We start from the raw sequence: 22,187 nt of genomic DNA, 5'->3' as shown, positions 1-22,187 counted from the left end.
ATCACATTGTAAGTGCGTCGATTGAAGAATCTGCAATGGTATCTCATTAGAGGGACTGGCTTTCAATGGAGCCATGGTCTGGTTGCTCATATTGGTCTTTGTGTCTTCTGTTGTCTTCCTTTCCTCAGGTGCCGCCTCAGGGGGGGATGGAGCTGGACTTTCTTTCGAAGGTGAGGCATCATGCTGGGATCCCAAGTCAGATTTCAAAGAAGTAAAAGAGCAGTGCATCTGATGCGGCACAGTCTGAACTACGGTAGGTTCAGAGAAGGACTTTGTTCTTCGAATCAACGGGATCATTGCAATTATATTGGGGAGGCAAGTGCCAGGGTGCACTACATGGGGCGGGGCCACACTGGCAGTGGAGCATGTTTCTGATGTTCCCACTGCGGGTCGAGGGGGGATGGGTGCTGCTAAATGGGCTTCTTGGGAACAAGGAGCGTCTGACACCTCTAGTCGGTGAGGGTCGTCTTTCAGCTTTTCAGCTTTTCAGATTTCTCTGACCTTTTAGGCGTGGAGCGCAGGTTACACAGGGTCAAATTGCCACCAGGGACTGTGCCTTTTGTCTGATTGACTTTAAATAAAACTTTTTCGATAGTTGGTTGAGATTCTGTGGACATTGGAACAGTCATTGGTTTTGCTCCTAGTTTCCCACGTTGTCTGGTTCATGGCCCTGCAGCATAATAAGAATTGTGCATAGAGATGAGCAAAGCAGAGTTTGGTTTTGCAGTCATTTCGTTGTCTGGTACACCTAGAAAGCGCGGTGCACTCAGGGAGTATCTGGAGTCACGATCAGGCAGATGAATGCACGGACGTCCACTGGCCTTACAGGGTAGTGACTCTGAGCCTTATACCGGACAAGATCCAAGAGGCAAACCCCTGCAGTCTCCTGTTCGTGGGGTTGGTTCTACAATGCCTTGAGGGTCAAAAACTTCAGGGTGGGCTTCCCTTATTTCCACTTCACCCCTGGTTGTTTGCTTGACAGAGAAGTGCAAAGGTTCAGGAGATTTGAGGCAGAGCAGCCTGTAGAAAGATACCAGCAACCACCGCTTCCCTGTAGATGAACAGTTGGCTAGGTCTCTCCGAACGGGATCAAAGGGGCACACCCCCACAGTATCCCATTTGTGTGTCTATTTCGCTTTCCATGGCACGGTGGATGCCAATGGGTCAGCGCAAGTTATGGTTGATGTTCAATGGACCTCAAGGGGGTCAATAGGCTGTGGATAGAGAGGTTTCAAGAGATTTCAAATTCAGTCAGCCAAGGCAGAAAAGCAAGCCGCCATTCTCTAGCAAGCAATTACTTGTGTACCTCCACCGGGCACGAAGCTGCTCACAGGACTGGGATAGCAACCCGCCGAGAGCGGCTCGGCCGGGGGCAGTCACAGGGTCCGCTAGATGGAAAAGGAGATTGTGCCCTGTTATGAACAGTGGGGAAGCCAAATTTGTTCGGGTTGGAAACAATAAGAGTCAGTACATGCAGTTTGAAGTGCACTTACCACAGAGAGCAGGCCCTTGTAGTTTCTTTGCTGGTAATGATATCGCCAGCCGCGACGGCTGCAGCTTCTCCTCAGACTGTAGGTACATTCTGAGCAGATGTAGGTGAACAGGAGAAATCGGGCACATCAGATATATTGCGTAGCAGAGAGCACGGCCGCGCAGTCTGCCGAGCCTGAAGAGCCGAAGACTCTGCGACATGAATGCGTGGCCCGCTCTGTGGGAAAGTAGAGTTCTTGAGCTGGCAGTCATTGAGCACAGAAAGAGGACAGGAGTCTCAACAAACAGCAGACAGGCAGACCTGAAGACTCTGTGACACAACTTTTCTATACAAAAAGCATAATAGTTATGAACCTGCAATTTACTCTCCAAATACCTACTTTTACCCTCCCCCAGCATGTCAATTCTTAAATTCGAAACGTGTTCAGATCAGCCAGAAATACATTTTAGCTTGCCATTACAATTCCCTATTAGCTCCCTGGCTGCCTCCAAAACCCTACCGACTCCTCCCTGGTGAATGGAGCAATTACCGGTCCATTCCAATGTTGGTGGGACCGGTAATTCCCCATTCACCAGGGCCCTTCCCCATTCCCATTTGAGCCCCCATAGGGCTCAATGGGAATGGGGAAGGCGCTAATAACGGTACCGCAAATTGCGGTACCGTTATTAGCTCCAGAGTCCCTTTGCGGGTCCCTGGAAAAACCAGGCGTTAAGGGAGGACCCGCAAAGGAAACTCGTAGTAGGGCGGTAAGTGATTACCGGCACCGGTGCCCTTACCGGTGCCGGTAATCCCTTACCGCCCACCTCGTAATGAGGCCCATTTTATTTTAACAAAATCGCCTTGAAATTATCTTTAAAATTACACATAAATAATGCATTGTGACTTGTGGCTGCTGAGAAAATGCATCAGTTATGATAGTCCATTTAAACTAATGGGAACCTTTCATATGTATGTAAATCTTCTCTCCTTTCTTCCAGCCATTTGCCATTCTGTTGTTTGAAGTTGGTAGGCTGCCGGTTGTAAATAATTGGGATGCATTAGCTAAACAGAGATCCCCCACTACAGATAATGAGCTAGGCAGGCTCTGTGATGTCACAAGGCCCTGCTGGCATCTCTCATCCTATCCTGTTCTCTGCAGTGGACCACCATTTCGATCTGAAAACTTTCTTTGTTCTTGTATTTTTTAAGTGTTCAGCCTCACTTGATTGTGTCACCTGTTTTCACAGTTCCTCCCTACATTCCAATCATGCACTGGCTCAGCCATTTTCCCTGCACAGAATGCGCCTTCAGAGACCACAGGTCTGGCCATGTTAGAAGTTTGCTTTCAACACCCTTAATTGCAGTTGTCATAGTGCACCGCCTTTTGATGGGTGACAGTTTCAGTGAAAATGCTGCATTTATCTTTCAGCAAGCAATGTGATGTGCTTTTCCACTCTGCACTCTGTTTACAAAATTATTTCTTCTGCTATCTCTCGATTTCTCTCACCTGAGTCTGATGAATCTCATTCCTTGTGATAAACTCTGTGGGATGCCTTTTTAGTCTTTGTCTTGTCTCAAAGTTTGTCTTTGAAGACATAGGGATGGTCCTGACCCACAGCCACTTTGACCCTCTGTATGCATTAACAAAAAAGGGCAAAGCGGCAGACAAGTGTGACTTGCCCAAAATATGGAGGGAAAAGCCTATAGGCATAAAAACCCTCTGTTCCAATGATTGACTCCTTACTGTAGTGAGAAGTACTCAGTAGTAAATAGTTGGATCCCAGTGAATATTTGTTGGCAAAAGCGAATTCCAGAAAGCAGTTGCTGGGTATATTGCAATTTAAGTAATAACGAGTGTGTAGACCCCAGCAAGGCATAAAGATAAAGCAGGAGCGAAAGAACAAAAATGCCATGAGAAGCGAGTTCACAAAAGTAGGAATGCGGCTTCCAAAAAAGGAAAAACCGCCACAGAGAGAGTCAGAGAAAGGGTAGCATAAGAGTGTTAGCATAGGAAAGCAAAAGGCAAAGGTGGCACGGCACCTGATAGCAAGAAAACAGCGTCTCACCAAAAGATCGAAGCAATGAGGGTTGCAACATGCTGAGTGTTGGCTGTTCTCTGGATTATGAAAGAAACGCTGTGTTAGGGGAACGCCATATTGGAAATAAACTAGACCGCTAGTTTCAGTCACTGAAAAAGTGATGTAGTACACAGCTTTCCTTCCTCCATCTGTGCCACAGTGACCATTGGGTCGCTGTGACAGTATGCCCCCTTCTCGCCTGGCTGGGTCCAGGCTTCCAAGAATATCGTCTATGGAATTGTGGAAGGAGGATAGGCGCATGGAGATGAGACACGGGTTGCCAAGTTCTTTCTTGGCAGGTATATCCCTTCCAATGCACAAGGTATTGCAGAGAACCCCTTTAATTTCCCGAGTCACATCTATGAGACACTTCATACTCCTTGGGTTCAGAGGAAGGAGGTGTTTGTTTGAAGGAGACTTTAGATCGATGGAACTTATCCAGAATGTAAGTCCTTAACAATGATGAATGTAAGTATGGGTGAATTCGTCTCCAGGAGGGTGGTAACTGTAATCTGAAAGCCACTGGATTCATCTTGGCAGTAATTGAAAAAGGTGCCACATAGTGGGGAGACAACTTAGAAGGTTGAATCAATCGGGGAAGGTATCTTGTGGAAAACCACACCTTTTCTCCAATGTCCAATGTAGAGTTTTTGCTTCGATGTTGATCTACATATTTCTTATTCTTGTCTTTAGACATCTGAAGATGTAGATAAGCTTTCTTGTGGTTTTCGGCAATATTTTTTAGAAGAGAGTCCAATGCATGAATGTTAGTTGGTGGACGAACAGACAGGGGAAGAGTCTTGGGATGATAGCGGAATGTATTGTGTTGTTATATGAGAATTCTGCTAATGGTAACTTATCTGATCAGGAATCATGGGTGTTGGATGTATAACAACGCAGATATTGTTCAAGTGTATGGATTAATCTCTCTGTCCATTGGTTTGAGGATGGTAACAGGTGCAATAATGCTCTGTCCATGTCCAGTAATTTACAAAGAGTACTCCAGAAATGTGATGTGAATTGAGATCCCCGGTCTGTGGTAATCGAAAGTGGAAGTCCATCAAGATGAAAAAGAATTCTCTGAGAAAGACTGCATCCATGTCAGGAGCAGAAGGAACACCTGATAAGGGTGTAAAATGGGCTATCTTACTGAAAGAGTCTATTGTTACCATGATAGCAGTATTGCCCCTTGAAGTTGGAAGTTCCACTATGAAATTCATGGATAGAGTCCAATTCCCTAGGGGAACGGGAGATTGCTCTAATTGACCTATGGGCTTAGAAGTGTGATATTTACTGTGGGAACAGACTGGACATGATAAGACATATTCACATACATCTTGCTTTAGTGAAGGCCACCAAAGAAAAGCATGACATGAGATCTATAGTGGATGATATTCCCTTGTGGCCAGCTGTTGGGCTGTCATGGCACCAAGACAGAACCCCAATTTGTAGAGTAGACGTGGGAATCACATTGCGATCCAGATAAAAATACAAACCATCCCTTTGTTGGAATTGATTGTTCTCCTGAAATGAGTCTAGTACATTTAGAGTTGCCAAGGCTTTCTTAATCTGTTGTAAGAAGTGGAGATCACACACATGAACATTTGTTGCCAAGAATCTTGTCTGTGATGGGAGAGACTTCAATTTCTTCTCCATATTTTGAAGAGAGGCAGCTGCAACAATATTTTGCCCTCCTGAAATATATGCAAGTTGGAAATCATAATGAGAGAAAAAAATAGGCCCATCTTGCCTGTCGATTGTTACGACACTCCATCTGTTGTAAAATGTACGTTCTTATAATTGGTGCGCGCCTCAAACTCTTGCTGTGAAACCAATAGAAGATGCTGCCTGTAAGGAAGGCATGGTATCGAAGCAAGACGTACACAAGTGACCACGGTTAAAGGGTGTTTATTGGACTTTCACAAGGGGGTGAAAAATGCCTATCTAAACCTAAATCTACAGATATGATATGATAGTTTATTTATAACACTCTTAATACCCAGAGGTTTCTAAGTGCGGACCCGGGGATCGAACCTGTGGTGCTCAGTTTCGTCTTGCTTCTAAGGCGAGCACGTTGCACCTGAGCTATCCTCCTGAGACAGATGGGAGCAAGCTACCGCCAACAAAATAATAATAATGCAGTTCTAGTGGAGTCTTGTCAAAATAAAAGGGCCTGTACAAAAAAACCTATTGCCAATCCTTACTGCTGATTTACAAATAGTGTGGGGTGATGTTCATGAAAAAGAAGTGTTCACAAAATAATAATTCAGGATACTTGGGCCATTGGCCTCCCTTCCCCACATTGTCAGCACGGGATAAGGCCGTTCACTCAAGCAAAGCAAACACTCTGGCTTCCTTGACACAAGGATACCATTCCAAGTCCAGCATCAGAACCATATGTGCTCAAGTCTCTTTTCCATCAAATTCTCTTTATTTGGAGGGCCTGATGTACAAAACAAAAATATAAAGTTATTTTCTTCTTATCACTATGAGTTGAGTGTCTCTCCCTGGATCCCTCTCAGCCGGGCTCAGATCCCCTTATTTTACGATTCTGAAAATTCCTTCTCAGGTGACTCACGGTTCACCCCGGATCCCCCTCAGCCAGGCTCAGATCTCTTTGTCGCAAACAAAAGGTTCAACGTTGGAGCCCCCTCTTCCAGGCTCAGATCTGTTTAACCAAAACCAGGTTCAATTAGTCTTACTTTATGCTATCAAAGACTTTAAAATATGCACAGGGTTTAGCAAGATCCACTGTATGACCACTTCGATACAAAGTTCTCATTTCACCATGTTGTTTCCCTACAGGTGTATACCTAACAGAGACCTTTGAATGAGAACTCAGGTGACGCTGCACCGCTCTGTATACAGTATCTTTTATTCAGCTTTTTGAAAGTACATTCACTTCTTTAGTTTCCACTTGATCGCACCTCTCATCACATGTGTTTCAAACACTGTTCTTTATGGATTTCTTCATACAATGTTCCTGCTTGCAACCTTGGTTAAAACACAAGCTGATTTCTTATAGGTTTCTCCGACTCACCGGCTGTGCTGTTTTTACTGGTGCAGCTTTCTTGCAGCAGCCAAGTAAAGTACCACAGCGGCAATCGCTCCTTCCAGCCTGGGTCATCGATACAGGAGCACCCTGGATACCTTTGATGCACAATGTAGATTTGCTCAGCTTCAGTTGCTGATTTTAGGCTTCTCACTTTCCAGGACTTTTAAAAATAGAGATGTCTAGAGGTCAAGGGTACTTCCCTTCTTTGCCATCCTCTCCGGTCCTGCTGCCTTTCTCCTTGTTTTAAATCGCCACCTTGGAACAGCTGTGGTGTTGGATTTCTAGGTATCCTACCAGGTAGGATGGGGAAAAGGTGTTACAGAAAAGGGGACACCACGTCTCGCCCTTCGGTGTCCCACTTCCACTCCACAGAGACCCCTCATCCAGGTGATCCTCCCACACTGGTCCACCGCCAGGAACTGGATCCAATAGCGATGGACATGTCCTGGCCACCTGAATGACAGATCCCTGGGGACTAGTAGGCGAGACACCTTCAGGTTTTTCACACGCCATTCCAGACATGCCGCCTAAATGGCCAAGAGTTATTTTTCTATTACGGCATAATTTAACTCACTTGGGTTCAGTGTTTGAGAATAAAATGCTACAGGATGTTCTATGCTATCCTTCCCCAATTGTTTAAGAATCGCTACAAGTGCTCCATAGGAGGCATCAGAATTCACTATGAAGAGTTTGCTTTGATCAGGTTGACAAAGAATGGCTGTAGAACAGAACACTTATTTTAGAGAATTTAATGCTTTTTCGGCCTCTTCACCCAATTTTAACAAAACACATTTCTTCAGAAGCTTGATTATCGGGGGAATGGTGTCTGAAAAGTGATTAATAAAACGATGGTAGACGTTTACCACTCCCAGAAAACGTATTTCTTTAAGTGATGAAGGAGATGACCATTTACTTATCACTGCAGTCTTTCTGGGATCCATTTCAATCCCCTCATCAGAAAGAATGAAACCGAGATAGGGAACCATGCTGACTTCAAAAACAAATTTTCTGATTTGGCCAAAAGCTGATGTTCTCATAATCGATGCAGTACTTCAGTAAGATGTTGTCGATGCCATAATAAAGATGTAGAGTAAACCAGTATATCATCCAAGTATACAATGACAATACAGTGCAAAAGGATGTCAGCAAACAAACGGTCCATAAACCTTTGAAAGATAACAGGAGCATTAACCAACCCAAATGGCATTACTTGTAACTTGAAGTGGCCAAAGGGTGTGCAAAAAGCTGTCTTCCATTGGTCTCCCTCTTTAATGCGAAGCAGGTGGTAGGCTCGGCATAGATCTAATTTAGTGAACACCACCGCAGTTTGCACTGCTTCCACTAGGTCGTTAATGAGGGGCATGGGATATCTGTCTTTTTCTGTTATGCGATTGAGACCCCTGTAATCAATACAGTTATTTGGTATCCTTTTTAGGAATGAAAAAAGTGAGGCTCCAGCTGATGATTTAGATTCTCTGATTAAACCATTAGTTAGGTTGTCATCAAGATATTTTCATATGGCGTCCTTCTCCTGCAGTGATAAGGAATACATCTTGCCAAAAGGAACCACAGTATTGGGGAGTAGATTTTTTGCGTAGTCTTCCGGGAGATGTGGAGGTAATTCACAAAGTATGTGATCTTCTAACACATCCAAGTATTTATGGTATTCATGAGGTACCAGACTAACTTCTTGTATGAGGGGATGAGGAAAGCTTGGACCCAGAACCAAAGCTGTACCTATCATGGCATTGGGGGTCATTACGACCCTGGCGGTAGCCGGAGTCATTTTTTTTTGGCGCATGACAATGGGCAATTACCAGGGCATTTCATCCCCGGTGGACCCGGTAATTGCCCATTTCCGGGCTCTGAAAAAAAATACTCCCCATTCCCATTTGTGTGCCATTGGACTCAATAGGAATAGGGAGGACTGTAGCACCGGCACCATTCAGAATGGTGCCCGCGCTACCGCCAAGGTCTGCGGGCAGGTGCCGTCCCGCCCACCAAGTCGGACCTGGCAGGCGGGACGGCACCTGCCCGCAGAACTCATAGTTTGCCAGTCCGGAAACAACAGTACCGTCAAGCTCACCGGTACCGTTCTTTCCGGACTGGCAAGCTTGTAATGACCCCCATTGTCTTGTTTACTGTAACATTGTTTCTGGCACATGGGTGAAGATAAATGGACAGTGTTTTCTTTCCAAGTCATCATCGGGTTATGCTGTCGCAGCCATGGTATTCTGAGTATCAGAGGAAAATGGGCTGCTCTGATAATATCAAAAATAATCTCCTCTGTATGCTGGTGTATGTTCATTTGAATAGGGATGCTCTACTTGGTGATGGGACCAGAGGACAACGGCCGACCATCTACTCCTTCTACTGATTGATTTATGGTCTTCTCCACTAAGGGTATAACTTGTTTTTCTGCTCACTCGACATCATTAAATAAACTGTAAAGTAAGGCTAAGACATCCAATGGATGTTTCTGGAGACAATTTACACCCACACAAAGGACCATCAGGCGATCACAGAATGGCTTTCTTGCAGCTTTGAAATGTATGTAGGGACTAACCACCACACCCTGGTCTCCTGTCCCTTCTAAGGCCGGGGTCTGTAGTTTCCCTATTTCCTCAGAATGACATCAGGGCAGTCTCGTAAAAGATGACCTTTGGTGCCATTGTAGAGGTGGAGCCAAGTACCCCCACCCAAAGCTCCTCCCCCATGCTGCCTATATGTTGGGAGCCAGAGTGTGAGACACGTGCAGTACTAGTGAAAATACCTGTACCGAAAAGAATCTTGGAAGTAAGGTTCCCATTGAGGAAGCCATACATGCTTTCCCGCCAATATGATGGCCATTTGAATGAAATCCCGGATGAAGTGTGAAAACTAAGCAAAAAGAGAAGATTGGTGATGTTATGAAAAGCAGAGCCGGCTCACCTAGAAAAGAGACAAGAAGCTGAAAACCATAGACATTATATAGGCTCTTAAGAGGAGGTGTCCAAGATGAGCAATATTTCAGGCTCAAGATGGAGATGCTCATGCTACAGAAATAATGAAGAAGATATCAAGTCATTTTACAATTGCACAGACGCAGTAACGCAAGTAGACAAAAGGCCTCATTACGACTTTGGAGGCAGCCATGCCCTTAACAAGGGCATGGCTGCCTCCAAAGTCGAGTCCGGGTTCCTTGAATGAGGAATTACTGTGCCATTCCAACCTTGGAGGACCTGGTAAGGTCTGACCAGACGTCCAGAGTGGGTCCCGCAAGGGGACCTCGTAATAGGGCGGAATGGGTTTAACGGCCCCGGCACCTTTACCGGCGCCGTTAAACCCATTCCGCCAGCCTCCTAATGAGGCCCAAAGTATTCTTAAAGGCTGGCTATGGATGATTCCGCAAGGCAATTAGCAGAGCTGGACCCTGTGAGCAGAAAGGCTTTTTAGTATGTTTGTATATGGATCAAAGAAAAGCTTGGCTGGCCCAGCACTAGGAAGCCAAGGCCACTGTGAGCCTGAATGTTACAGAACGTGTGAAAAGAACAAAACTCCTGTTTTAGGTGGGGAGCAAGAACATTGAAGACGTCAGAAGTTCATCATTTAATAGTATTTTAAATGCAGAAAGACTCTAAAATATGGTCTGTAGTCGCGTGGTCGGATGAAAATAAGACACTGGGGCGAGCTGTATCGAAACCAAGATACAGAGTAGGCTATACTCCCTCTTATTCTTAGGTGCAGAGAACATTTCCAAGGCTAAGTTCAAAGCCTTAATTGACTGACAGAAGGCAAAAGTAATGATAGATGGCAGGCTAATTGGTGGGAAGCTATGGTCATGAGCAGTCCACTAGCACTTGGTTCCCAGCCTGCGTGCTGCTTGCGTGTGTGGAATATTATAGAGGGGTACGAGGGTGCCAACTAATTGTAGAGGGCCACGTAGTAGAAGAGCCCTATAGTTTGTATAACCAATGGGACATTGTTTATTTTATGACATTCGTAGAAACTTGCACTAGAGGAGGGCTTAGTTGCCCCACCTGATGTTAGAGACCCAATCACCTTCCCTGACAAGTATGGAACGTATACCTAGATGCTCCCTGTAAACCTATCACTTTCCCAAGTAGGTGTTGTAGTTTGCCACGTAGGTTGACGTCAGTGATGATGAGTTTTTAGTATATAAACTACAGTTTTTATGAAATGCATTGAGTGAGAAGATTGAGCTAGAAAAGAGGTTAGCTAGCTTAGAGCTTTGAAAGATGTACCAGGAGGAAAGGGAAGACCCGCCATCTGAAGGCTGGATGCTTAACCAGTGTAAAGCGGGGGTGAAGAGCCTTCTGCTCCCCCCATCACACCTGAAATAAATGGTGATAGTATGAAAGATGAAGGATTATATCCTTTAAGAGAGCTTAAGGCAGCAACAGGGTATAGCAATCCAACATATAAGTTGCATGTAGCATGCAACGAAAGTCCTGAAAAGGCTTCAGAAAGAGATCTGATCCGTAAAGTCCCACGGGACAAGGAGAGAAGTGAACAACCAGGTATGTCCCTAGATATAGAAAAGGGATGGAAAGGAGAGAAAGATAAAGCTGACGAGATAGCGCTCATACAGAACACATGGATGGGTGGTCAGATATTGCTCAAACTTGATGGAAAGAGCATCGAGGAAGTAAGACAAAAAGAAGATCAGGACGAACAGGATAAAAAAGATAAAGAAAGAGAAAAACGATTGAAAGACGATGAGGCCAAAATAAAGAGTAGACAAAGGCGGGAACAGCTGTATCAAGATGAACAGTTGAAAAAACAGGAAATAGCAGAGGAGCAAAGGAAGTATGATAACACGCAAAGAGCAATCAAAGAACAAGATAGGCTAGAAAAGAAAAGAGAAGGAGAAGAAGAACAGAAATTAAGAGCTATTAGAATGCAAAGACGCAAAGATGAAGAAGTGCGTAGGGCAAATGAGAGAAGAGAGGTGAAAAGACAGGAAAAGGAAAGGGTTAGTGAGGAAGCAAAGAAACGAAGAAAGTTTGACGAGGAAATGGAACTCAAGAGAATGTAAATGGCACGTGACACTGATCGCATATAGAAAGAATTAATGTAACCTAATCCTGTAGTAGCATTGGAGGACATAGAGGAATTCTTCCCGACGCAGCATGAACCAAGGCCAGGACCGTGTAGAGCAGATCTAGAGGATCATTTTGATATTGGAGAGAAAATCGATAAAGTTTATCATGAAATGAGGACCAAAGGTGAATAAATAAATAAAGAATAAAACGATTGATTTCAAGGTGCACAATCGTAAGGTAAAGTGGGAGGTTTGTTCAGCCTCAAGCATAGAGCCTTGTCTTTGGACAAATTGACTCTGAATCGAGATGAAAAAGAGGGAAGCCACGCTAGTTGGGGACAAGATATGTCAGACAAAGACAGAGAAACCTTCTGTGGGGAGGAGGGAGCTAGTGCATGTGGTCTTTAGGGGTGTTCACCAACAGACAGGAAAGTGAGATGGTCAGATCTGGACCTACCTAAATCAAGGACACCAGGTCGACCTAAAGGGCGATCCCATAGTGTAAGGGGGGACTCGCCACCTTATGTGAGTAGGTTAAGGTCTTTACTGGGAAGAAGACGGTGTGGAACCATTGTCCCTGCTATGGAAAGGCAGACGATGGGAGACAAGTGCGATTTTGGGATCTCGCAGTTCTCGTTGTTAGAAAAAGGAGGAGTCTGACCACAGTACACACCATGGCCCCAAATGGATAAGGATAATTTAAGGTGTAAACTCCCAAGTTTGACGTCAGATGCTGGAAAATGGATCTATGAATTAGAGAAAATGACAGGAGGAAAGCACTAGCTATAGGGGACATTAAGGGTCTTCTAGCAGCTATACTTGGGGAGAGAGCTGATGACATTTGGTCAAGAGCAGGGTATGCAGTTGTCACTGCCCAGAACACAGCTCATGATGGAGCACTGTTTAATAATTGTAGAGCGGCAGTCTGGAAAGCCCTTTGAGTACAATATCCTGATACGTCAGATATGGGCACTATAATGACACGTAAGATGCAGGAAGGGGAGGATCCGCTTATTTACATTCAGAATTTCCAAGAGCAATGGAGCTTGAAAACGCGGGAGCCGTGGGGGAAATCTATACCTGTATTCTATCATACATTATGTCAAGGGCTACCAGACAAGGTGCAGAGACAGCTCAAGAAGCAGGTGGGTATGGAGGCAAAATCATGGCCAGAAATACAGCTGACCATTGCGCCAATTGTTGCAGGAGAAAAATCAAAAGAAAGAAGATGGGCGGAAGCTTGAGGAAGCTAAGTTAGTCCAGCAAAAGCTATCAAAGTATGCTATCAAAGGGGCAATGTTAACTAGTGGAGAAGGGCCAGGATCACAGCAAGCAGCAGGTATGCCGCAGGTGAATAACCAACAGCAATTCGATCAAGGAGGGAATGGAATTATACCATGGGGGTCATTACGACCCAGGCGGTAAGTACGCCAACTTTACCACCATGGTGTAAACTAGTTTACACCATGGTGGATGGCGGATTTACCGCCTCATTCCAAGGTGAGTGGGGCGGTAAATCCCCATTTCCCATTTTACCCATTTTACCCTTCCCCATTCCCATTTTTGCCCCATAGGGCATAATGGGAGTGGGGAAGGCGCTAATTACGCCACCGTAAATTACAGTGGCGTAATTAGCACCAAGGCGGTTTAGCGCCATGGATTTTAACGGCTGCTAAAAGCAGCCGTTAAAATCGGAATCAGGCGTTAAGGGTTAACGACGGCGTTAACCCTTAACGCCTGAGTTGTAATGAGGCCCCATGAGGTAGGGGAAACTTTTGCGGAAGAGGAGGCTTTCAGAATAATCAAGGACATTTCCAGAGTAACCAAGGTGGGTTTCAGTTTATGCAGAATGATAATCAAGGCATGCAGGGAGGGCAAATTAGAAGACTATCTCCTGTATGTTGGACATGTGAAATGACAGGGCACATAGCACGAACATATGGGAGTCAAGGTTATGTGCAGAATGGGAAGTTCCAAGAGGGGGGACCATTTATCCGCCTGCATATAGCTCACAAAGTAGGGACGGGTTTGCTCAAGATCAAACAGTGTATCAAGCAAAAGTGCCAAGAATGCAATAGGCTTTGCAACCACAGCAAGCACCATTGAATCCGCCCCAAGGACAGTCAAGGCATGCACCCATGCAAATACAGCAGAGCCCAAACACAGGACAGTTATTGACTCCTAGGATAGGGGGTATCAATATCGAGGGTGGGAATCCTTTTATGGGATCAGAAATATGCATGTACCCTCAATAGGACAGCTCGTTGGGTGACTTGATGTGTTCAGTACTATCAGTAACGTCAAATCATCAAGAGGAACCAAGGGTTGACGTCATGATAGGTGACAAATCCATTCCATTTTAGTAGACACGGGTGCAACTCGCTCATGTACATGGGAGGGAAAATTGTTACTATCAGGTAATGCCATGAATGCTCAAGGTTTCACAGGAGCTACAAGTAGAGTTCCGTTTACTGAAAAATTGCCAGTTGCTATAGGAGAATGTGAAATGTGTGTCCCATTGTTGTATTCGAAACAGACACCAGTTAATATGCTGGGTCGAGATCTAATGACGAAACTGAACATGATGTTTTCTTTTACTGATGAAGGCATAGTGTGTTTAACGCCAGGAATACATTATTTAAATCTGAGCAAATTCATCATGGCATTTACAGGACAAATAGCCATACAAGGGTTACTGTTAGAACCAGAAGTATTTCATTATGGGGTATGCAATTTGGTTAACATGGCTGCCTGGTTTAGTAGGTAAGAAGATGAGAATACCTGATGAATTTCTCGTTATGCCTGAGATTCCCATGGACGAAGAGGAGGGACAGATTTTTCAAGCAGCTGTAGTGAGAGGGGTCTTGGCCATGATCACAGGATTTGATGATAACGGCAGATCATGGAGCACAGTAATTGCTATTGGAGAGGGTTACAGATTAACTGACGTCACTGATGAGGACATATTTAAGGATGACCCACCTGATGATGAAGTAGTGTCCTAAATGAGCATTACATATTGGGTTAGGGCAGAAAGACGCGACTTCCACAGTGAATGATGATTGTACGACAGCGTACTGCATTTTTTGATGAAAGCATGGCGAAAGTGGCTGACTACGGGCCCTTATGAAGAAGGCCGATCAAAGGAGGTTGGAGAAGTTAAGATTAAACTGAAGCCAGGAGCAATTTTACCTCGAGCACGACAGTATCCCATGTCTCGAGAGGCAGACAAGGGCATTTTCATGACGGTATCTGCCATGATGGATCAAGGCATTTTAGTGACGTCAGAATCACCATGCAATACTGCAGTGTATCCGGTCAAGAAATTGAAGGGTGGGTTGTGGCGTTTAGTGCAAGACATGCGCCCAATTAATCAGATTGTAGAGGCTGAGTTTCCTCTAGATCCTAATCCGGCAACAATATTATGCAGTGTCCCTGTTGAGGCACGATATTTCACTGTGATTGACATGAAAAATGTGTTTTTCTCAATCCAGATGCATAAAGATTCCCAAGATCTGACGTCATTTACCTTTTGTCAGGCTAAGTTAAAAAGCACAAGATTGTCTCAAGTGTTTTGAGAGTCCCCATCAATTTTCAATATAGTCCTGCACATGGACTTAAGAAATATTGGCCTCATTACACGGAAGGCGGTAACCATGGCGCTATTAGCGCCATGGTTGCCGCAGGTATTTTACCGAGTCCGCCATGGTGAATGGCGGAATTACCGCCCTATTCCAAGGTGTGTGGCGGAGGTAATTGCCCATTCACCATGGCACTTCCCCATTCCCATGTTTGCCCCCATAGGGCTCAATGGGAATGGGGAAGGTGGTAATTACGGTACCGCAAATTGCGGTACCGTAATTACCTCCAAGGTCCCTTTGCGGGTCCCGTCCTTAACGGCTGGTAAAACCAGCCGTTAAGGTAGGCACCCACAACGGGACCTCGTAGTAAGGCGGTAAGGGTTTACCGGCACTGGTACCCTTACCGGTACCGGTAAACCCTTACCGCCATCCGTGTAATGAGACCCATTGATTTGCCAAGTGTCGTGCTGCAATACGTAGATGATATTTTGGTTTGCAGCATGTCAGAGGAAGAGGGCAGACGTGACTCAGTTCAGCTGATTATTTTAGCCGAGAAAGGATACAAAGTGGATAAAGAAAAATTGGAGTATTGCCAAGAAGAGGTGATATACATAGGTCAGTTAATTTGGCATGAAAATAAGAAGGTTACACCTGAAAGGGCTGAGGCAATTTTGAAAACGGCGAAACCACACATGATAAAGCACATGCAACAGTTTTTAGGACTATGCAATTATGTAAGAGCATGGGTATTTGGTTATAGTTCATTCACAAGGCCATTGTTGCAGGCCCTGACAAAGGCTCAAGTGAATCAGGAAAATGTTGTATGGACTGAGGAAATGGAGGAAGGGTTTGATGAGTTACAAAAGTCAATTTGTACAGCTCCAGTTTTAGGGATCCTAATTATTCGGAGGAATTATTTTTATTCTTGCACACGAATGGGACAGTTATGACAGCAGTACTTACGCAGAGAACTACGTTTGGGGACAAGCCCTTAACATATTATAGTGGGATTTTGGACCCAGTAATGAGGGGTCAATTCCCTTGCAAACAATCTTTGGCAGCCGCTGCGTTCACTATTGAGAAGTCTGCTAGCATAGTAATGGGATGTTCCATGACATTGTTTGTTGAGCATGCATTATTTGCTGTTTTGGAAAAACCTAAAGGTATACTGGCATCTCAAAGAGCTTCTGCTTATGAAGTGGCCATATCGAATCGAGCGATCAAAATAGTAAGATGTAAAACAGTGAACCCTGCCACGTTTGTAGCTGAATCACTGGCAGAAGACGTGCATGCACATGATTGCTCTAATTATGAGGAATTCTATGATGAGATCCCAAGGGTGAAACAAAATGCTTTGGCAACTGCGGAGATTATTTTTATTGATGGTTCTTCAAGAATTGATCAAACTGATGGGCAAAGACATTCAGGTGCTGTTGTAGTCAGGCACAGAGCTGATGGGGAATTTCAAGTAATAATAAGTGCAAGGCTACCGTCTCACTTTTCAGCACAAGCTGCAGAATTAGTGGTGCTGATTGTCACACTCGAGAAAAACGCAGACCAGGAAGTAATTGTGTACAGTGACTCCGCCTGTGTGACGTGAACAGTACACGCAGGACTAGCATGTTGGAAAAAGAGGAGCTACCTCCGATCGGACGGCACTCCCCTTTCCTCCATACTACATGGGCGTCCCTTCCAAGGGACGGGAGACGGAACCTTTTTCACCAGAAAAAACCTTCTTCCCTATAAATTTAGAGTTGCACGGGGGTGTGGCCCATGGAGCATACTTCTTCGCGTGTATACTTCTTCTCTTTGTCTTCTTTTTTTGTCTTTTTATCATTAAGGCACTCGGTCCTCAGGCATCATGCTCCTCCACGGTGCATGTTGACTTCCACAGGGTTCAGCAGGTGTCTATCCTGCAGCGGGCTCTTCCCAACTTCAGACCCCCACGCTCTCTGCCTATGTTGCCTTGGCCCAGACCAGGATTGGCAAGCTTGTACAGCGTGTGGCTCTCTGTCATTGAAATCGCTGAAGACCATACTAGCCAGGTGGAGGGAGCTCTTCTAGAAGTCGCCTCCAGAGGACTTCAAGAACTTTGTGAAACACTCAGCCATGCCCAAGGTAGGGCCGCTATTTTCCATTGCACCCCGCAAAGGAGGGACCGTTCATGTCCTTGTACCAGCACGTACACTGAGGCTGCTATAGCTGCCGGCCTTCGGGCCGAGGGAGCGTTGAGGGACCAGAAGGTGGTGCTTGTACGGATCATCATCTGAGGGGCTCCGCCCTTGTACCAGCAATATGGCCGAGGGGCTACGCTCTAGTACCGGCAATACGTCTGAGGGGGTGCCTAAACGCAGCTCCACCAACCCCTGAGTCGAGGGTGTCACACCTACCGGGTCTAGGCCCGAGGAGCAGGGTAGGCCTTGTGATTCACACGCATGAGTCTTGGAGGAGGCTGGGCCCAGCGAGCCGAGCAACACGTCGCAGGCACGTGGCAGGCAGCACGACAAGATGGCCGCCGCACCAGACAGAGGCACCCATCCGACGCCATTCCAGGAATTCGTCGAAGAACAAGTGTGAAGGTGGGACTGGCCGCAACCAGGTAGGTGGCCTCCAGCCTATCCTTCTTATGCGCAGGGCAGCTTCCCACTGCGTCCATAAGGGCAGGGTACTCAGTGGCTCCAGCAGCTCCTGGCTACCCCATCAGTACCCCCTACCACCTCTCTGGCCAGTGAGGGTGGGTTCTTCGAGAGGTTCCTAGGGCTCATGAAGTCACCTCGGATAGGGGTTATCCTCAAAGACGCCATCATGGAGGTCCTCCCTACAATGCTATTGGCACCACAAGCACCTCTGCCGGCGCCCCTGGTACAGCTGCTGCTTTTGGCCCCCCAGCCGATTCCTCAGGTGGCTCCGTACCAGCCTCTGCCTCCTCCTCAGCCTCCGGCCACAGTCACTGTACCCCAGCCTCCGGCTCCAGCTACTCCTCCACAGGATTCTCCTGATCCACAGGATAGAGATGAGCAGGAGGATCTGTGTTAGGGAGAATTCCCATCTATGGCTAATTTCCCTCACCTAGTGAGTCCCCCAGCAGCTTTGCTGGACTTCTGGAGTTTATTTTTTTCCACTTGGTAAGAGTGAGAGCCTTTCCCCCACTATTACCTGTGTTTTGCTATGTGTTTTTACCTGTTTTTGTGATTATGGACTCTGAAGCACGCCACTTCAGTAGGCCTCTTCTTTTTGTGTGTCACACAGCACCTTCAGTGCCGTTGCACAGGGTTGTCTTCGAGACTTCCCTCGACTCCATTTCTGAGGCGACTACCATCCCCCAGAAAAGGGTAAAGTTACCATTAACTTTACTTAGTCAATCTACCACAGATCCAGTACACCCCATCTTCCATGGAGTACTGGAAAGGGTTAATTTGTACCCCTTTTTATCTGTACCTCCTAGAGCATTGTTTCGCTCTTTTAACATTTAGACTTGGCTGGTGGCAGTGGTATCTACCCTAACTTTTCTACCACGATTATATTCGATAAACGTTGTACTGTTCTTGGCTATTATATTAGCCCCGAACATAAACCCGCTTGACCAAATCGTCTTTCTTTTGGCTCCGGTTGAGTTTATTCACCATTTCTTTTTGTTAAGGTCCTTCTTGAGTCTTACTTTGCGCGGCAAACTAGGTTTGCCTTCTTTCTTCACTGTCTTTTGGCGGGCTTCTGCTCGGAAGCCCTCCTCAAGGTGCCTGGGTGTCTAGGTGGGCTGAATGTGAGGGAGGGGTGTAGTCACCCCCTGCACAGGGTATCCTAGGAAACCCAAGTCGCACTTTGTCAAGATTGGCCAGGGTAGTTGTCCGGGCTGGACAACCCCCCTGCTGGGTGATTGACAGCCAGGCTGTGTGAATGGGGCTTTTTCGCATAAAAGGCAGGTCTCTTGGGCTAGAAGTCAGAGAGTCGCCACTGGAACTACAAGGAACCGAAGAGAAGCGGAAAGAACGATGGCTGCTGCAACTACCCTGTCCCGGTGAAGCCCTGCTGCAGTCCTGAGCTATCTTCCCTTCAACGACTTAGAGAAGATCCAGTCCGGAGTCTTCTTCCCTTGAGCTTGGTGGGGATAACCAGCTCATCTTCTACAGCCAGAGGATCCTCTTCCTTGGTCGAAATCACTGCACACTGCTGTAGTGGTCTGGATAGCCACCTGAAGAGCCGCTCCTGTTTTTAAGGAGCGCACCTTTTATTCCTCGTCGCTGCTGCCGGCTTCATCCCTGTGTGGTGCAGACCGTCCTCCTTCACAACGAAGCTCCAGGAATTGTGGGTCTGTGGGAAACCAACAGGAACAACTGCCAGGGCACCAGCTGCACCATTGGAACAAGGTACTGTGTTCTGCTTGAGGAAACAGGGTGAATCCCTTTTCTTCATTTTCCAAGGCTTGCCTTTGTCTTCCCTCCTTCTTAAAACTTTTGCTTCCGAACATTGACAATATCAAAGTGCTTTTGGCTATGTGGAATTGTGAACTGTCTGACTGTGTGATCTTCGGCAACAGGCCCCGGTGTCTTTCAACCCTGGCTCTGGCCCTTGACTTTTGTACTCCTGTCTCTGAGTGTTTCTTGATTCTGCCTGCCTACCCAAAATATTGCCTATGATTTTTGCCTCCAACTCCCTCTGGGTATCTCAGGTGCTAAGTGTGTTTTTGCCCCGGTAGCATTTCATGTCACGGATACACGTTTATTTAGTAGACCGAACTGTCAAAAAGTGATCGCAATCGTATTCGCGGTAACATGTTTTGTGCCTAACACCAGTTCATTGAAACACAGGGTCATTACCTTGAGACATAGGGCCTCATTACGACCCAGGCGGTAAGTTACCGTCTGGGCCGTGACTTTACCACCATGGCGTAAACTATGTTTACGCCATGGTGGTTGGCGGACTTACCGCCCCATTCCGACCTTGGCGGGGCGGTAAGTCCCCAATCCCCATTTACCCTTCCCCATTCCCATTTTTGCCCCATAGGGCATAATGGGAGTGGGGAAGGCGTTAATTACGCCACCGTAAATTACGGTGGCGTAATTAACTCCATGGTCCCTTAGCGCCATGGATTTTAACACCTGCTAAAAGCAGGTGTTAAAAGCACCATGGCGCTAGGGGACCTCGTAATTGGCGGTAAGGGGTCGGCGCAGCTAACGCTGGCGTTAACCCCTTACCGCCAGGGTCGTAATGAGGCCCATACTGTACAAAGTGAATTGGTTAGTTGTAGTATATTTAACGTGTGGTTTTTATTTGAGTATAATAGAAGTGTTGTGTTAATAACGAATGGTTTAAAAATAAATGTACTTATATTTTTTACCTGAAACCTTGAGTCAGTGTTTGCTTGAGTCACAGTAATTGTGGTCCCTTTGTGTAATCTCTGCTACTGCTCATATACTCTTGAGATAAGCCTGGCTGCTCCACCATTGCTACCACTCTAACATAGTAATACAGGCTTGTACCAAAGGTAAAACTTGTATTGCCACCTGTAGTCTTAATTGTGTGTAGTGGTCCCTAAGGGCACTGCACAGGATTCTGCCTAACAATCTGACCACGCCATGCTCAGTTAGGGCCTTCAAAGAACGTCTTGCAGGGCTGGCAAAGTACCTGGGCCTACCCCAACCGGAGGCGGAGCAGCCGGCAGAGGGGCTTTGCCAAAACAGGGATTCCAGTGCAAACCGATGTAGTCTCCCTGGCCAAAAAGGGTTGGCTCAAGCCCCACTCGATCCAGCCGGTCAATTGACGCCTGTACACCAAGTACAGGCAGATGGAGTGGGATACAATCTCGGTCCATCCTCAGCCACACTCCTCGGTGATCGCTGTGGCATCACTATACTCCAAGCCACGGTTGTCCTCAGCCTCCTCTGCGGCACTGCTAGTCACGGAGAAGAAGATCTTGGAGGCGTACGGCAAGAAGCTCTATTCTAACCCGTCCTTGCATCTTCATCAGGTCAACGCCAACGCCATGCTGGCGGCCACTAACCAAAGGTTATGGCGGGAAATGCGGACTTCCTCCCGGAACTCCCTACACAGAGCCAATCACGTTTTAAGGCAGGACTGGCTGAGGCCAAACTGGTGGCGCAGGACCGGACATGAGGACAGCCTGGCTCTGGGCAACAAAATTCAACCCGGACGTCGAGGAACGCATATTAGATCTACCATTTGAGGGGGGACCTCTTCAACTCCACCACGGACGAAGAGCTGGACAAGAAGAAAAATAGCTCACAAACGGCCAAGTCTTTATTCATCTTGATAAAGACCACGGCAAGTCGTACACCCAGTCACAGCAGCGCTCCGACAGGGGGTGTACGTATGGAGGGTTCCAGGGCTTCCAAGAATGGAGATCCAGGCAGCCGGACCGCTCGTCGTCTCAAAACCGGCACAAGCAACAAAAAGGGGGGAGTAAGGGCTTTATCCAGTCCCCCTCCTCCGTGACAGCCTCTGAGGGAAAGAAGGCATGACACGCCCCTTCGGGTCCACGTGTCTCCAGTGGGGGGCCGGCTTGCTCTCCATGTCCATTTCTGGTGCCAGAATTTCACGGAGCCCTGGATCCTCTCCATAGTATCCACGGGGTACCGTCTCCCCATCCCAGCCTTTCCTCCCTCCTCCCCTCCAACTCCCTCAGGTTGGGACAGCAAGTCTTCTGGTAGAGATCCGGTCACTCGTAGAGAGCCAGGCAGTGGAGGGAATCCCAGCCTCCCAGCGAGGCGTGGGCTTTTACTCCAGGACTTTTGCCATTCAGAAGAAGAACCAGGTGGGCCTGAGAGTTCTGCTGGACTTTTCCACCCTCAACCTCTCCCTACCCCTACAAAAATTCAAGATGGTTACGCCAGCTTTTATAGCCGAGGCAATGTGCAAGGGAGACTGGATGTGCTCCCTGGCTCTGAAGGACGTGTACCTACACGTGCCGGTTTGGCAGCCCCATTGTTCTTTCCTATGGTTC

At 46.6% G+C, this 22,187-nt stretch overlaps 1 protein-coding gene across 2 annotated transcripts in view; it reads left to right on the top strand.

Annotated features, from left to right (window-relative positions):
• Positions 1 to 22,187, top strand: part of LOC138566733 (protein split ends-like) — a 611,843-nt gene that overhangs the window by 146,944 nt on the left and 442,712 nt on the right. The window contains exon 2 of one of the 2 annotated variants that reach the window (XM_069644358.1): positions 129 to 253. The exons of the other annotated variant lie outside the window; for it this stretch is intronic. The gene's annotated coding sequence lies outside the window, so the exon portion shown is untranslated. The remainder of the gene's footprint in view (positions 1 to 128; positions 254 to 22,187) is intronic. 2 annotated transcript variants of the gene reach the window in all.

This window comes from Ambystoma mexicanum, chromosome 2p (assembly GCF_040938575.1).
Source record: "Ambystoma mexicanum isolate Mex_15411 chromosome 2p, UKY_AmexF1_1, whole genome shotgun sequence".
Taxonomy (NCBI): domain Eukaryota; kingdom Metazoa; phylum Chordata; class Amphibia; order Caudata; family Ambystomatidae; genus Ambystoma; species Ambystoma mexicanum.
The sequence above is the reverse complement of the archived record's forward strand: the minus strand, read 5'-3'. Positions and strand labels throughout refer to the sequence as shown.